At 38.5% G+C, this 17,621-nt stretch overlaps 1 protein-coding gene across 1 annotated transcript in view; it reads right to left on the bottom strand.

Annotated features, from left to right (window-relative positions):
• LOC106831806 (uncharacterized) overlaps window positions 1–17,371 on the bottom strand; it is a 40,796-nt gene extending 23,425 nt beyond the window's left edge. The window contains exon 1 of the mRNA XM_070508811.1: window positions 17,239–17,371. The gene's annotated coding sequence lies outside the window, so the exon portion shown is untranslated. The remainder of the gene's footprint in view (window positions 1–17,238) is intronic.
• Window positions 17,372–17,621: the final 250 nt, after the last annotated feature.

The following is a 17,621-nucleotide window of genomic DNA, read 5'->3' as shown; positions in this document are numbered from 1 at the left end:
AATATGATATTAAGACACAAAATGTGGGAGGAGGGGAGTAAAAGAGTAAATGTTTTAGCAAGAGGTCAGACTTAAGAGACCACCAACTTAATATACATTGCTATATATGTAGGTTATTATATGTGAACATCATGGTAATTAAAACCAGAAACCTATAATAAATACACAAATAATGAGAAAGGAACACAAACATAATACCAAAGAAAGCTATCTAACCACAAGAGAAAAGAGTGAGAGAATAAGAAAGGAATAAAGAAGTACTAAAACATCCAGGAAAAAAGTAACAAAATGGCAATAAGCACATATTTATCAATAACTATTTTAAATGTCAATTGATTAAATGCTCCAATCAAAAGACGTAGGGTGGGGGGGTCTGACCCCACGGCCGAGTGGTTAAGTTCGTGCGCTCCGCTGCAGGCGGCCCAGTGTTTCGTTGGTTTGAATCCTGGGCGTGGACATGGCACTGCTCATCAAACCACATTGAGGCAGCATCCCACATGCCACAACTAGAAGGACCCACAATGAAGAATATACAACTATGTACTGGGGTGCTTTGGGGAGAAAAAGGAAAAAAATAAAATCTTTAAGAGATAAAAATAAAAAAAAGATGTAGTGTGGCTAATTGGATAAAACAACAAGACCTATATATATACTGCATACAAGAGACACACTTCAGACCTAAAGACACTCACAAACTGAAAGTGATGGGATGGAAAAAGACAATCCATGCAAATGGCAATGAAAATAAAGCTGGGGTAGAAATACTTATATTGGACAAAGTAGACTTTAAAGCAAAAATTGCAACAAGAGACAAGGAAGGACACTACATAATGTAAAGGGAACAATCCAACAAGAGGATATAACACTTGTAAATATCTATGCACCCAACATACAAGCACCTAAATATATAAAGCAATTATTAATAGACATAAAAGGAGAAATAGACAGTAACACAATAATAGTAGGGGACTTTAACACTCCACTTACATCAATGAATAGATCATCAAAACAGAAGATCAGTAAGGAAACATTGGCTTTAAATGACACATCAGACCAGATGGACTTAGTAGATGTATACAGAACATTCTATCCAAAAACCGCAGAATACACATTCTTTTCAAATGCACATGGTACATTCTCCAGGATTGATCACATATTAGGCCATAAAACAAGTCTCAATAAATTTAAGAAGATTGAAATAATACCAGGCATCTTTTCTGACCACAACAGTATGAAACTAGAAGTCAAATACAAGAAGAAAACTGGAAAAGCCACAAATATGAGGTGATTAAACAAAATGCTACTAAACAATGATTGGGTAAACAAAGAAATCAAAGGAGAAATAAAAAAATACCTGGAGACAAATGAAAATGAAAATATGACATGCCAAAATTGATGGGACACAGCAAAAGCGGTAGTAGGAGGGAAGTCTATAGCAATACAGGCCTACTTCAACAAACAAGAAAAATCTCAAATAAACCATCTAACAGTGCACCTAAAGGAACTAGAAAAAGAAGAACGAACAAAGCCCAAAATCAGTAGAAGGAAGGAAATAATAAAAATCAGAGTGGAAACAAATGAAATAGAGATTTAAAAAAATAGAAAAAAATCAATGAAACCAAGAGCTGGTTCTTTGAAAAGATAAAACTAGACTCACCAAGAAAAAAAGAGAGAAGGCTCAAGCAAATAAAATCAGAAATGATTTTACTATGGAGAAATTACTATGGAGACCTCATAAATACATAAGTTTATAAGAGAATACTACAAAAAGCTATATGCCAATAAATTGGATAATAGAGATGAAATGGATACATTCTTAGAATCATACAATCTTCCAAAACTGAATAAGATGAAATAGAGAATTTGAATAGACCCATCACCAGTAAGGAGATTGAAAGAGTAATCAAAAGCCCCCAAAAAACAAAAGTCCAGGACCAGATGGCTTCCCTGGTGAATTCTACCAAACGTTTAAAAAAGACATAATATCTGTCCTTCTTAAACTCTTCCAGAAAATTGAAGAGGAAGGGAAGCTTCCTAACTCATTCTACAAGGCCAACATTACTGTCATACCAAAACCAGACAAGAACAACACAAAAAAAGAAAACCATAGGCCAATATCACTGATGAACATTGATACAAAAATCCTCAACAAAATACTAGTAAATTGAATACAACAATACATTAAAAAGATCAGGCACTATGATCAATTGGAATTTATTCCAGGGATGCAGGGATGATTCAACATCCACAAATCAATCAATGTGATACACCACAATAACAAAATGAAGAATAAAAATTGTGATCATCTCAATAGACACGAGGAAGCATTTGACAATATATAGCATCCATTTATGATAAAAACTCTGAATAAAATGGGTATAAAAGGAAAGTACCTCAACATAATAAAGGCCATATATGACAAACCCACAGCTAATATCATTCTCAATGGAGGAAAACTGAAAGCTATCCGTCTAAGAACAGGAACCAGACACCGATGCCCACTTTCACCACTCTTATTTAGCATAGTATTGGAAGTCCTAGCCAGAGCAATCAGGCAAGAAAAAGAAATAAAAGGGATCCAAATTGGAAAGAACAAAGTGAAACTGTCACTTTTTGCAGATGACATGATTTTACATATGGAAATAAACATATATTTATTCTATTATAAATATATAATATGCTTATATTATTTAATATAATAATATCATATATAATATTCTAAATATATATTTAGAATATTCTAAAGAATCCACCAAAAAATAATAGAAATAATAAATGAATACAGTAAAGTTGCAGGATACAAATCAACATAAAACTCCGTCCTGTTTCTATACACTAACAACAAAGTAGCAGAAAGAGAAATTAAGAATTCTATCCCACTTACAATTGCAACAAAGAAGAATAAAGTACCTAGGAATAAGTTTAACCAAAGAAGTGAAAGACCTGTACACTGAAAACTATAAGACATTATTGAAAGAAATTGAAGATGACACAAAGAAATGGAAAGATATTTGGTGCTGCTGGATTGGAAGAATTAACATAGTTAAAATGTCCATGCTTCCTAAAGCAATCTACAGATTCACTGCAATCTCCACCAAAGTTCCAATGACATCCTTCACAGAAATAGAACAAAGAATCCTAAAATTTATATGGAACAACAAAAGACCCCAAATAGCCAAAGCAAGCCTGTGAAAAAAGAACAAAGCTGGAGGTATCACACTTCCTGATTTCAAAATATACTAAAAACTTTTTAATACTAATTAAAACAGCATGGTACTGGCACAAAAACAGACACACATATCAAGGGAACAGAACTGAGAACTCAGAAATAAATTCACACATCTATGGGGAGTGAATATTTTACAAGGGAGCCAAGAACATTCAATGGAGAAAGGAAAGTCTTTTCAATAAATCATGTTGGGAAAACTGGACAGCCACATGCAAAAGAATGAAAGTAGGTCATTATCTTATACTACACACAAAAATTAACTCAAAATGGATTAAAGACTTGAATGTAAGACCTGAAGCCACTAAATTCCTAGAAGAAAACATAGGCAGTACACTCTTTGACATTGCTCTTAGCAGCATATTTTCATATACCATGTCTGACCAGGTAAGGGAAACAAAATTAAAAATAAAGAAATGGGACTTACATCAGACTACAAAGCTTCTGCAAGGCAAAGGAAACCATCAAGAAAATGAAAAGACAACCTAACAATTGGGAGAAGATATTTGCAAACTATATATCTGATAAGGGATTAATATCCAAAATATACAAAGAAGTCATGTATCTCAACAACAAAAAACAAACAACCCAGTTAAAAAACGGGGAAAAGATCTGAAACAGACATTTTTCCAAATAAGATATACAGATGGCCAACAGGCACATGAAAAGATGTTTAACATCACTAATTGTCAGGGAAATGTAAATCAAAACTATAACGAGATATCACCTCATGCCCATCAGAATGTCTGTAACTAACAAGACAGGGACAATAAGTGTTGAAGAGGATGTGGAGAAAAGGGGACTCTCATACACTGCCGGTGGGAATGCAAACTGGTGCAGCCACTATGGAAAACAGTATGGAGAAGCCTCAAAAAATTAAGAATAGAGCTACCATATGTTCCAGCTATGCCTCTGCTGAGTACTTATCCAAAGAACATGAATGCATAAAGATACATGCACCCCTCTTGCAGCATTATTCACAATAGCCAAGACTTGGAAACAATGTAAGTGCCCATCAACCAATGAATGCATAAAGAAGATATGGTATATATACACAATGGAATACTACTCAGCCATAAAAAAGATGAAATCTTGCCATTTGCAACAACATGAATGGACCTTGAGGCTGTTATGCTAAGTGAAATAAGTCATATGGAGAAAGTCAAATACCATATGATCTCACTCATAAATAGAAGATAAAACCAATAACAAGCAAACGCATAGATACAGGGATTAGATTAGTGGTTACCAGAGGGAAATGGGGGAGGGAGGAGGGTGAAAGAGGTGACTGGGCACATGTCTATGGTGATGGGTGGTAATTGGTCTTTTGGTGGTGAAACAACATAACCTACACAGAAATCAAATTATAGTGATGTACACCTGAAATTTATGTAATGTTACAAACCAATGTTACCTCAACAAAAAAACCCTAAATTTAACTTAAAAAAGAGAAGTGCAAAGCTTAATGGAAAAATAAATAAAAAATAAAATAAAGTATCATATAACATCTATTTGGCTGGAATAGCAAATGATTTATTAAATAGGACACACACCAACAGTTATTTGATACTTTATTCCTTTCTTAGGAATATGAAATGATAAAGAACCAGAAGTGAAAAATTGGTCTATTTTAAGATTTAATAACTTCAGTCTATGAAAAGATACATCTTCAGAAGTAAAAGGCAATCCACAGAGTGAGAGAAGATATTTGCTATACATATATATGGCAAAGGACTTGTATTTTAATATATACATAATTTCACAAATCAATAAGACAAAAACAGGTAACTCAATAGAAAATTGAGCAAAATATTTGAATATGCACATCACAAAAGAGAATGTCTAAATGGCCAATAAACATATTTAAGATGCTCAACTTCTTTAGTCATCAAGGAAATACACATTAAAACCTGGACTGATTAATGATTAACATGAAAGACAGACAATACCAAGTTTAGTGAGGATGTATAGAAAACACAGTTCACACACACTCTGATGGGACTGTAAATTTGAAGACCCCTTGGCTGTATCTTAAAGCTGAACATAGGCATATGCTATGACCAGCAAATCTATTCCTGGGTATACTTCTAATAGAAATGCATATATATGTTCTCCAAAACACATGTACAAGGATGCTCATAGAAGCACTATTTGTAATAGTCAAAAGCAAGAAATTACCCAAATGCAAATCAATAGAAGAATTGGTAAATAAATTATAGTATTTACACAATGGAATGTTATAGAGCGATGAGATTTCCTGAACTACATCTACTCTCAGCAATACGCATAATGCTCACCAAAATATTGTTGAGCCAAGGAAACCAGAAACAAATGCATAAATGCTAACTTATTTCATTTATATATAAAAGTTATATATATTTTATTATATAAATATTATACATATATTATATATAAATTATATTATATACAAATACTATATACAAATTCTATACATATAAATATTATGCATATATTTATATAAAGAACAGCAGATAAAAACAACCGATACAGACATTAGGAAGTGGTACTCTTAGGAGAGGAAAGTAAAAGGAAGGGTGCATGAATAAGGCCTTGGGAGGCTGTGAATGTTCTGTTCTTGATCTGTGCTGGATATATTGGTGTGATCACTATGAAAATTAATATAACTGTATAGTATGCTTGTACACATTCCTGTATGTCAGTTTTACTTAAATGCAAAGATTAAAAAACTCCTTACCTAGAAGGTATCATAGTTTTTTTTCCTCTGCTGAATTCCTATAGAACATTAGTTGTTGCCCTTACCGTGAACTAAACTGATTTTAGATGGATTCAAGTTAAATATCCTTAATCAAATAATTTTAAACAACTAGAAAATAACAGGACTTAAATATTTAATAAATCCTTAATGTGTCTCAAGTGTATACCAGTTTGTAAAGATAAGAGAACCCACAAAGGAAACAATTAACAGATTACACAACATAAAATGAAAAACTTCCTGATGACCAGGAAAACCTCAAAACCAGTCAAACTCAAAAAGGAAATTGGCTGCAAAAACTACTGCAAAGCAAACTAACTAAACGAACCAACTGACCAACTAACTCGCAAAGAGCTCCTTTGTTTCCAGCATGTTTGTGGTTTCCCTGGGTTGAGCTACCCGCCCTCACTTCAGAAGCCCTGCTCCTGACCTTTCTTTCATTCTCTGTTTACTAAGTCACTTTCAAATATGCTCAACTGAAACAGTTTGCTTGCAACCAACAACTTGGATAGTTACGTGATTGACATGCAGACCCAAACATAATGTTCAGTTCACCTAACTTTATGAAAGTAAAAAGACCACAGCCTGATATTTATCTGCCACTGATTTCCAGCCAAATGCATTTGAGAGAAAAAGTGAAGAATTACCTAATCCTTGTACCCAGATGGGAAGCATGAGCAGCTGGAGAATGGGATGGAGTGGAAAGCCCATGAAATTTGATGACAAAAATCTTCACTAATACTGGAGTATTTCTTTTTCTAACTAAACTCCAGCACTGAAAGGAAAAGTTTACCAGGTCTTTTGCCTTTCCCGCCAAAATGTTACTCATTAACTGGGGTCCATTAAAACAATTTCTTCACCTTGCCATATTTTTTAACTTCCTTGTCTGTCTAACCTCCAAGTCTATTCAGAATCTTAGATTTATTTATACAATTTTCTTAAACATATCTGCTGGCTGTTCTGTAGCTGTCACATGATTCAAACACAGGCTCTCAAAACTTAACCTGCTGACTTGCAAGAAAATTTAATTAGCTCTTCTTTGGGTCGTTTCAACCTTTCCCAGTATTTCATGCCGTTTTATTTACAGACATAACAGACATGAAACCAGTCTATCCACAATGGGTAAGATCACTTGCGTTTTCTCTTAAACTCTCCCTGCATACTAGTACTTTATGAAGAGGGAAAGCACTCCTTGTCTGGTGCTTTCTGTTTCTACTTTTCTCTTTTAAATTCCAACCCAGCCACCTGCCTCTTGGCATTTCATGCACACAAACTCATCCAGCTTCTCCACAGTGTCTTCCTCCTGCGGGATTCTGGAAAACCATTGTTCATTTACTACCAGGGCAAAGAATACTTTAACATAAACAATCCATTTGAAAGTGAGGATTTTCCCCCCTACATGTCTGCTATTGCTGGCTTAAAGATTGATGTCTTCTGGGCTAAATGTTCTGTCTTACAAGTTAGGGATAGCGATCTTTACAAAGAATCTCCCGGAACTATATTTAACTAGCCAAACAGACCAGGGGTGGGGATTGAAGCCAGGGCTAGGACTTGGGGCAAATCCCATCCCCAGAGAAGTGAGTTGGGCTTGACTTCTCAGGACTGAGATCCTTCACCAGCCTCCACTTCACACACACACACACATAACCCCCTGCACCCTCCCCCCAACAAACGTGCACACAATAACGTGTGCCCACACAGGGACACATTTTGGGCAGTAAGTCTTTTCTTTCCCCTTTTTCTCACTCATAAATCCCTATAAAAAATTACCTTCCCCTCTCATAACTTCTCCCTCAGCTTCTGTCTCAGAGGTAACAGAAGCCTCCATTGGCATGAATGGTCACACCTCCACCGCCCATCCCCCATACATGAGTATTCATCTCTTTCCTATGGCTCTAAGTGCGGAGGTCCTTCTTTCCTCTTTTCTTGAGACGAACCTTCCCTCTATCTAAATTCTGGCCTCGTAAGCCCACAGGCTAAGCCCACTACCCATCTGAGAGCTGTTGATTCTGTCAATGAGGCAGAGAAAACTCAGTTCCCAAAGAGCAAAGGAAACTGATCTGATGAATCTATTGCCTCTGGTGTTGGGAGCCACACCTGAGACAGGGGGAGGGGTCATTGTGAATAAAGAGGTATTAGGATTAGAGGCCCAGCAGCCACTGAGTCAGTCAGTAGCACTGTTGCTATGTTGGAAATTCTGCTGTTTCTATGAAATTCTCCTGAGGTGAACACCTAGTCGCTGATTGTTTTCTTGTGTTCCGCCACAGGCCCAGCTGGGTGAGCAGTGAGGGATAGGTTGCTGAAAGACCAAAGGAAAAACCTGGAGACAGTGAATGAGACATATGGATTTGTTGGAGTTACTTATAAGGAAGGTCCAGTGGCGGTTGGCTGGACAGGAAATGCGCACCCGCCACTGCCGCCCAAGAGAAGCTTGCTTAAGTAGGCGGAGGAACAAAGGCTGTGTGCTTGCCAAGGGAAAGTGTCCCTGTATGACCTGCATTCCAAGGACCAGAGGCCCCACCCCGCCACTCCCCGCCAACTCGCCCCCGCCCCAACCACGCCCGGGGGCCTCCGTGTTCCCTCAGACTTCAAGGTTTTTGTGCTAACTCTCCCAAGAGAAAGCAGCTGGGTTAGCCAAGCCCAGGACTGTTATCACCGTGAGTTCTGCAGCAGAGACCAAAGCAAGTTGTTCTGAGTGTCCACCTGTGGTTGTAGTTTCTCTCTTTAATTAGCCCTTGTTTATAGATGTACTATTATATCAGGTCTTTGTGTCAACATCTGATATGCACTGGGTCGGGTGTGCCTCTCATGCTTATTTAGTTGACATACTGCAGTTGTCAGGCATCTCATCCAGGGGGCTAGGGCCCTGTCTTCTGTCCTCAGTTGTTGTTTCAGCAAGCTGTTTATTTGTTCCATCAGCCCTGTGGCTGTGGAGTTGTATGGCAGGTGAAAATGCCAATGTATGTCCATCTGATCAGCCCATGTCTGTACACGGTGGCCAGTAAAATGTGTACCTTGGTCACTGTTGATGTCCATGGGAACACCATACACAGAAGAGAGGTGTTCCAGGCCTCTTTTTGTGGTCTTCTGTGTGGTCCTCCTGCTGGGGTAAGCCTGCAGCAGTCCTGTAGACGTGTCTACACAAGTGAGACCATACTGGCAGCCATCAGAAAGAGGCAAGGGCCCAGTGTAGTCCATCTTCTGGCACTGAGCAGGCTGGTTATTTCCGGCAATTTGGCCTGTGTGCCGGGGAATGGCCCAGGGTTCTGTAAGGAAGAGGAGGGTCACACCTGACAGACCTGCATGGCACAGCATAGCACAGGGGGAGGCCCCAGGCCTTGGCAACAGCCCATAGGGTCCTTTGTCCTTTGTGTCCAGTCTTCTTGTGTAGTCACTTTGCCATTCTTTTGGCTGACGCTTATTCTAGGAGACAGATCTGAGCTAACTCGTCTGCTTGTTGGTTCCCTGGTGGCTTTGTCGCCTGATGTGCAGACACATGGTATGCTGTTATCGTCATTCCCCAGACCCGCTGCCAGGTATCATCCCAGAGTTCTGCCCCCGACAACGGGCGGCCATTAATAGTTCACTTTTGTTGTGCCCATTGTGCCATCCACAGGGTGAGCCCCTTTCCACAATTGGGGTTTATTGCTTTGCCTCTGCCAGAGAGCCCATCTGAATCCCTCTGGGTAACTGGAATTGTCCAATTCACACGGTTGTCCTTGTGTTAAAACACCCAAGGACTGGATTTGTTACTGTTATTTTGGCTTGGGTCAGGGCCTCCTGCTTGGTGGTCCCCCAGTCCCAGATACTTTGTACTTTGCTGTTGTTCACCACCCATCCTCAATGGCATGGGTGGGTGAGGAGCGAGTGGGAGGCTTCTCGAAGGTCTGAAGAAGACTCGAGGTTAACATGGCATCGTGGATATAACGAAACAAGGCAACATCAGGGGGTTTTGTCCTTCGGGTGGTGTTATAGAAGCATTGCTGCAGGGTGCAGTGAAAAGTAATGGAAGTCATTTTGCTCATTTCTACCCCCCACAGCTAAATGCCTCTTGCCCTTGTAGACCAATAAACTGTTATTTCCACATGTGGCCTCCAGTTCCCCAATACCCAAGCCATCCTCAGAGAGCTGCAGGGATAGGTCGAGGTCCTTTGGCTCTCCCCCTAGTGGAGGGGGCTAGGGTGTTCTCAGGCTGTCACTGGGCCTGCTCTTAAAGCCACCAGAGCAGTGTTAGGTTGTTTATCACTTTTTTTCCCCTAAGGGGTGCTTGCTGTTCCCGGGCTGCGGTAGTTGTTGGGCAGACAGTTCTCTCTGCGCTTTGCTCAGCCTCAGTGGGGCCAACACCAGAGAGGGGAGAGGGGCAGGGAGTCCCAGCCACCCGCTGCTCCCACTGGTGCCAGTGGCTGGACCATGCTTTCACCGCATTGTCCCTGCCCCCACAGGCACTTTTTGTCCCCGACCAGACATGCTCCTGGCCTGTCTTTGCTCCTGTGCATGTACTGGAGCCAGTCTTCTTGTGACCGCCTTACTTTTGATATTGAAACTTATTTATTTTAATCTCAGCTACTTTGGCCAAACACAAAACTCTTTAGGGTTTGTCTTCCACAAAACTTTTGTTACTTGTTTTTAAAATTCAGATTTTGTTCCATGCCTTTTTGTTAGTACTTTAAGACAAATTTATTTCTTTTAACAAAATGAAAAAAATGTTTCTATTCTTTATAGCTTTTTTACTGAAAACATACATTTTACTTTCCTTATATACAGACTTTTTAGAAATATATGTTTTCTCATAGAAAATTTCTCAGCATGCACAAAACATGTTTATCAATTAACTCAAGCATCTTTTAGTTTCTTTGAGATAAGAAACCAAAGGCAGACAAATCTAGGCTTAGTAATCAATTTCTATTTTATCTTCTTTGGAAAGTGACCTAGAAACTCAATGAATTTTTATCATTTAACTTAATTTAGCAAAACTCTAAGGTTTCAATTTACCAAAAAGATGTTGGAAGCTGTTTTTCAAGTGTTTAGACCATAAAACATATTGTACCTGAAAACTCTTACCCATTTTTATTTAAATCATTTGTTCCCAACAATTATGTTTAGATTCCTCACAGAAACTTCATGTGACATTAAAGCAATTAGCTATCAGGGCCGGCCTGGTGGCCCAGCGGTTAAGTTCACACGTTATTCTTCTCTGCGGCCCAGGGTTCATCAGTTAGGATCCTGGGTGTGGACATGGCACCGCTTGGCACGCCATGCAGTGGCAGATGTCCCACATATAAAGTAGAGGAAGATGGGCATGGATGTTAGCTCAGGGCCAGTCTTCCTCAGCAAAAAGAGGAGAATTGGCAGCAGTTAGCTGAGGGCTAATCTTCCTCAAAAAATAAAAAAAATATAAAAAAACATAAAGCAGTTAGCTATCATCTTAGGTTGTTTTAAGGACATACAGCATAACACATAATTATTGTTAAAAAGGTTCCCCCCAACAAATTTTCAACCTTTTCACATCTATCTAGTTTACTTGTTCCACAATTCCACCAGTTCTGTGGCAATATAATCCCTCACGATGGAATGCACATGCCGAACTGGGGGAGATGTGTCCATGGGATCTACCCCTGCCAGTCGGGGCTGGTCAGACCTCTGTCCTTTCCTCAGACTCCCATAGGCATGTTGACAGAGCCTCAGTAGTTTTAGCTTGAACCAGCCGTGTACCCTTTCGAGTCTTAACTTTTCCTGTAGCTGCCTTACCTTTGCCTTAGCTTCCATTTTGGCTTCTGTTGCTAATTGAACAGTGGCAGGGAAGGACCATCCCACTGCAGCAGCTACTGCCCAGGCTTCTGATTTCTCTCTCATTGTTTCTCCTGCCCAAGACTTCTCCTACCTTCGTTGCAAGCCATCCTACAGTGGGGAGGGGCTACCCCATGGCTGTAGCAATGGCCTGGGCTTCTCCCATGCCCAGGACTTTCCCCTAGGCCTTTTGGCATTTGGGGAGCATCCCTTTACCCATGCAGTGGGCCCCATCTATCAAGATGGGTGGCAACTGGCCCCCACAGTGAAGAAACCAGCCAACCCGGAATTACCCCTGTGGATTTCCCCTTCCCATGCCCCAAAGTCTCGGCACTCACATGATTTTCTTTGGTCTCCTGGTTGGCTTGCCAAGTGTTCCACCACATGCAGTGTGGGACAGGTTGCCCAGAGACCAAAGAAAAGACCCAGAGACAGTGAATGAGACATATGGGTTTATTTAGGAGTTACTTACAGGGAAAGTCCAGTGGCAGTAACTGATAGAAATTACCTGTCCAGCCAGCCACCACTGGACCTTCCCTGTAAGTAACACCCCCAATAAACCCATATGTCTCATTTGCAGTCTCTGATCTTTTCTTTGGTCTCTTGACAACCTATTCCACACTTCTCACCCAGATGGGTGTGTCATGGAACACTTGTGAGTCATAAAGATGTGAACGCAAGCATTGAAACTTTAAAGGGTGACTACAACCGCAGTAAAGTGCTCTAAAGGAAACCATGTCTAAAGAATTAAAGGAAAGTATGAGAATGATGTCTCACCAAATATAAAATATCAATAAAGAGATAAAAATCATAAAAAGGAATGAATAGAAATTCTGGACTAAAGTACAATAACTGAAATGAAAAATTCACTAGTGGGGCTCAACAACAGATTCGAGCTGGCAGAAAAGAGAATCAGTGAAGCTGAAGATAGATCAGTTGAGGCTATCCAGCCTGAGGAACAGGAAAAAAAAGAATGAAGAAGAATGAGCAGAACTTCAGAGACCCGTGGGACACTATCAGTGCACCATAGTCATAATGAGAGTCCCAGAAGTAGAGTGGAGATGGAAAGGGGACAGAAAGACTATTTGAAGAAATATGGCTGAAAACTTGCCAAATTTGATGAAAACCATTAGCCTACATATCCAAGATGATCAGCAAACTCTATGTAGAATAAATACAAACAGATCCACACATAAACACATCATGATCAAACCGTCAAAGACGAAGAAAATCTTGAAAGCAGCAAGAGAGGGTGACTCACAGGCACAAAGGAGTTTCAAGAACACTAACAACTAATTCTTCATCAAAAACCACAGAGGTGAGAAGGCATATTAAAAGTGCTAAAAGGAAAAAAAAACATGTTAACAAAGCATTCTGTATTTAGCAAAACTATTCCTCCAAAATGAAGGAGAAACTAAACATTTCCAGGTAAGAGCAGGAGTGAAGCCTGGTCTTCCTGCTCAGCTTTTGCTGTGTATATTTGTCTTTGACAGAGGGGGAAGTGAAAGTTTTCCTGTAGTTTTTGGCTGGAGTAAAGCAGTCATTGATAAGTTTTCTATCTTGCTAGGCTACCCTTTCCTGGTCTTTCGGTTAGAGAGAATAGGCTTTTCCTGGGTCTTTTAAAAATCTGTATTAATTGGTGTTTCCAGGTTTCCAGTTTCTCTAATAGCCAGTCTGAGATACATGAGGCAAAAAGAAAACTCAAGGAACTCATCATTGTGTAGTTACTCAGGTCTCAAGGTCCCTATCTGGTCTTCCTTCTCTTCATCTTTCAGAGTCTTCTTAGTTTTATTTTACATATAATATCCAGGGCTTTTAGCTTTACTTACTGGGAGGGATAGGAAAAAGTATATAGATTCCATCTTCTTGGTAATGGAAGTCTCACATAATTCAATTTTTAACAATCGGCAATAGACTTAAACAGGCACTTCACAAATGAGAATATTCAAATGGTCAATATACGCGTGAAAAGATGGGTGTTCAACATCGTTATTCTTGAGTTAAATGAAAATGAAATCTACAAATACAATAATACCAAACATCCAACAGAAGCACTAAAATTTTTTTTAAATTGTCAATATCAAGCATTTTGGCAAGTATATTGGTGAATTAGTGAGAGTTTACATTAGTACAATCATTTTGGCAATATCTATTACAGTTGTATTCTGCATGCCCTTTCACCCACTAATTAAGTCCTAGATATACACCCAAGAGAAAAAATGAATATATCCATCAAAAGGCATATACGAAAATGTCACAGAAGACTTATTTGCGGTTGCCAAAACTAAAAACAATTCAAATGTCTATCAACTCTAGAATGGATAAATAAATTGTAGTAATAGTCATAAAATTAAATACTACACAGCAATAAAAAAGAAAGAAGAAAACTATGCTGTGGATGAATCTCACAAAATAATGAGTGAATTCAACATCACTAATCATTAGGGAAATGCAAATCAAAACTACAATGAGATATCACCTTACACCAGTTAGAATGGCTATAATCACCAAGACAAAAAATAGCAAATTCTGGAGAGATTGCAGAGAAAAGGGAACCCTCGTTCACTGCTGGTGGGAATGCAAACTGGCACAGCCATTATGGAAAACAGTATGGAGATTTCTCAAAAAATTAAAAATAGAAATACCATATGACCCAGCTACCCCACTACTGGATATTTACCCAAAGAACTTGAAATCAACAATGCAAGGAGACTTATGCACCTCTATGTTTGTCACAGCATTATTCACAATAGCTAAGATGTGGAAGCAACCCAACTCCCACTGACTGATGATTGCATAAAGAAGATGCGGTGTATATACATAATAGAATACTACTCAGCCATAAAAAAGATACAATCGTCCCATTCACAACAACATGGATGGACCTTGAGGGTATTATGTTAAGTGAAATAAGCCAGACAGAGAAAGACAAATACTGTATGATTTCATTCATATGTGGAAGATAAACACACGGACAAAGAGAATAGTTTAGTGATTACCAGGGGGAAGGGAGTTGAGGTGTGGGCACAGGGAGCGAAGGGGAGCACTTATATGGTGACAGACAAGTAATAATGTACAACTGAAATTTCACAATGTTATATGATTATGACTTCAATAAAAATAATAAAATAACAATAATTGGGGTGAGGAGGGGCTGAGGGAGTATATGAAATAGGATAAACCATGAGTTTATCATTGTTGGAGCTGGATGATAGGTACATTAGGTTCATTGTATTATCCTATTTTCATATATGCTTGAAATTATCCATAAAAAGAAAGTTTTTTTTAAAAAAAGATTTTCTTTTACCCAAAAGCTATGTAATATGAAAGAGAAGAACCCTGGAAACACTACTGTATTTTGTGTATCTTTACTGATATTAAACATTGAGAGAGCCTAAATAAATTACTACTATGGATAAGAACTCAGGTGTTTGGAATCTGAAGGAGAAAGTTTCATTTCCTTAGATTACTGGTGTGCAATTGTATATATGATGTGAATTTACAGATGTTTTATATTAGAAATATTGCCAACAATTTTAGTGGTCTGTAAAGTTCTTTCAATACCTCATACAGCACAAACCACAATCGGGGGTTTGATTATGTCATTTAAAAGTTTACTTTTAAATAGTTAGAGTGGTATAATTATTTCAGGGAAATAGTCAACTATTTTTCAGTTAAAATTTAACATGCTTTAATAACCACATTTTTCCTTACGTCACAATACTATGATTGAATTTTTTCCTTCCTTTTAGACGTGTCACTTACCATCTTTAATCCAAGCACAACTTAAATGAGTAACTAAATTAAAATAAGAATTGCATAACATCTGAATGTGTAAAATGCACACACTATTTTCAGTTTCCCTAAACTCTGCATAACCACTTATTTTCATGTTCATTAGGTCAATTATTGAACAACCTGCAGCTCTATAAAGCCTATTTCCTGTTGATCTCTCTTTATATATAAAAATATAAGGACCAGGTGACTAACATTCACATTATTAACTATATCACCAAATGTCCATAACTACCAAGTTAGTATTGTGCCTAGTGGAGCATCCCAAATCCACACAGAACTTGTACAAAAGGATTTGATGCCAAGACTTACTGCTACACTACGGTAAATGGGAGTCTCAAATAGCAGGTAGGGAAATTCCAGCCCTATTTGACAAATATGCAGTGATTCAGAGAAAGAAACAGCTTGGGGAAAAGGCAAACGATTTTGACACTGGTGCTGTGTTTGCATGTACCAACTTCCTTCCCATTCCAACACTCTAAGGCCTTTCATGGAAGATTCTCCTTCCCACAATGATCTCACATTGTAGTAGGAAAGTAGGAAAACTAAAAGATGAATTAGAACTCAGAGCCGTGTGACCTTGGGGAAGATGCTTATTCTTTCTGTGCCTCAGTTTCATCATCTATATAATAGTGGTTATAATCTCTACCCTCCCTACCACACAGGACTGTCAGGACCGTCAGGACCATCACCTTATATAGTGTTCTCTGAGACAACTTTGAAAATCTTGTAGCTTTCTGTAAGTGTATTACTAGCAGTATTCTATATACATTAAAAATGTTTCTTAATAATAATAATAATGAATGAAAACTCAAGCACAAAGAGCATGTAGTGTTTGGTCCTATTAATATGAAATGCAAAAACAGGCAGACTATTCAAGAGTGATAGAAATCCAAATAATGGTAATTCGAGGGGAAGGGATATTGACTGGAAAAAGGTATAGGAGATATTCTGTGTTGCTGGAAATATGCTGTAACTTTGTCCGGGTTGTGGTCTCATGGCTTGATATATATGCAAAAATCAATTGATTTGGAAATCTAATATTTGCGTGTGTGTGCATGTTGGTTGAAATTTGATAAAAAAAAGTTTAAGATTTTCTTCTATTTCACTTTCCGATCAACTCTATTGGCTATACACTGGACATCCTTGTAATCCAGAATCATTCAACTTTTGAGAACTTGTTTTTAAACCACATCTTCCTCAACAACCTAGTCTTTCTACATTAATTCCCACTATATTTACTCTTCAGTTTCCTTAAGATATACAGTCTTCTTATCTATCAAGACCAAAGATATTGCCCCAACACCCACTACAGTGAACTATAGAAAATATCTTGAACATATCACAGTATTTCACAAAACCCTGTTTATACATAAGCTTAGTTTATCAAAATCGGCTAAGACATTACCTCATTTGTGCCAAGCTCTAATTAATTCTCAGAAAAAGTTCATCATTTCCTTACATAAATAATTTTTGGTTAGCAAACTCAGGAGTAAATTTTCCTGGGTAAAATCTGAAACCAGTCACCATATACAAAGGGCAAAGAGAGACCAAAGAAAGAGGCAGACCACTCTAGATTGCTGGGTGGCAGGTTTACTAAGAATACTTACTTATCAGGCTTGTCTTGGGCAGACACAAGATAAGTAGATCTCCACATGCACCACCAGAATCTTAAAAGTTTATAGAGAGGCCTTACCTGGGTTCAGTTACCTATGTCATCCAGGTGGTCTCAACAACACATTACTCTCTGAGGCTGTGTCCTTGAAAATGGCTCCCACTGCGTGAACCGGGAGCAGAGCACACATTCCAGACAGGAGCAGGGGTGAGGAGCCTCTGATTGCCTGAGTATAGCTCAAGGGTCAAACAGCGGTCACATCCTCTTGATGATTTCCTTCAACAATAATTACCATAACTGCTTTTATTATTATGTATACTACACTATTGATAACTGTTTAATACAAGTAAGCTGCTTTGGGGAAGAAATCACTTATCATGTACTTCTGTACCCCCCAAGACTCCCATGCACATAGAAATAATGCAGATAAGGTGATTTTTATTTTGCCAGGGACTCCCATTTCT

Source organism: Equus asinus, chromosome 5 (assembly GCF_041296235.1).
Source record: "Equus asinus isolate D_3611 breed Donkey chromosome 5, EquAss-T2T_v2, whole genome shotgun sequence".
In the NCBI taxonomy this organism is placed as follows: domain Eukaryota; kingdom Metazoa; phylum Chordata; class Mammalia; order Perissodactyla; family Equidae; genus Equus; species Equus asinus.
The sequence above is the reverse complement of the archived record's forward strand: the minus strand, read 5'-3'. Positions and strand labels throughout refer to the sequence as shown.